The sequence below is a fragment of the Arachis ipaensis genome, chromosome B04 (assembly GCF_000816755.2).
Source record: "Arachis ipaensis cultivar K30076 chromosome B04, Araip1.1, whole genome shotgun sequence".
Lineage (NCBI taxonomy): Eukaryota > Viridiplantae > Streptophyta > Magnoliopsida > Fabales > Fabaceae > Arachis > Arachis ipaensis.
Window position 1 is genome coordinate 12,963,796 of NC_029788.2, and position 280 is coordinate 12,964,075.

A 280-nucleotide genomic window follows, 5' to 3' on the forward strand; every position below is an offset into this window, starting at 1 on the left:
TTTCAAGATCCGCCACTTGTTGAGGAACTTTGGTGCCATACCAAAAAGAAAGAGGGACCCTTTTATGGTACACAATTCCAACATAGTATGATCACATGCATAGCTCTATATATGTATTGCAGATTATTCTAGAACATGAGTACCTTTTTTTTCTTTTATTTTTTTTCCTTGATGGAATTCACGGGATGATGTTTGTTAATTAGTGTTGTTGTGTATGTCACGGGGTGGATTCGGAAAAAGGTTGATTAGATTAGGAGAAAATTCCACTTTAGTCTCCTAT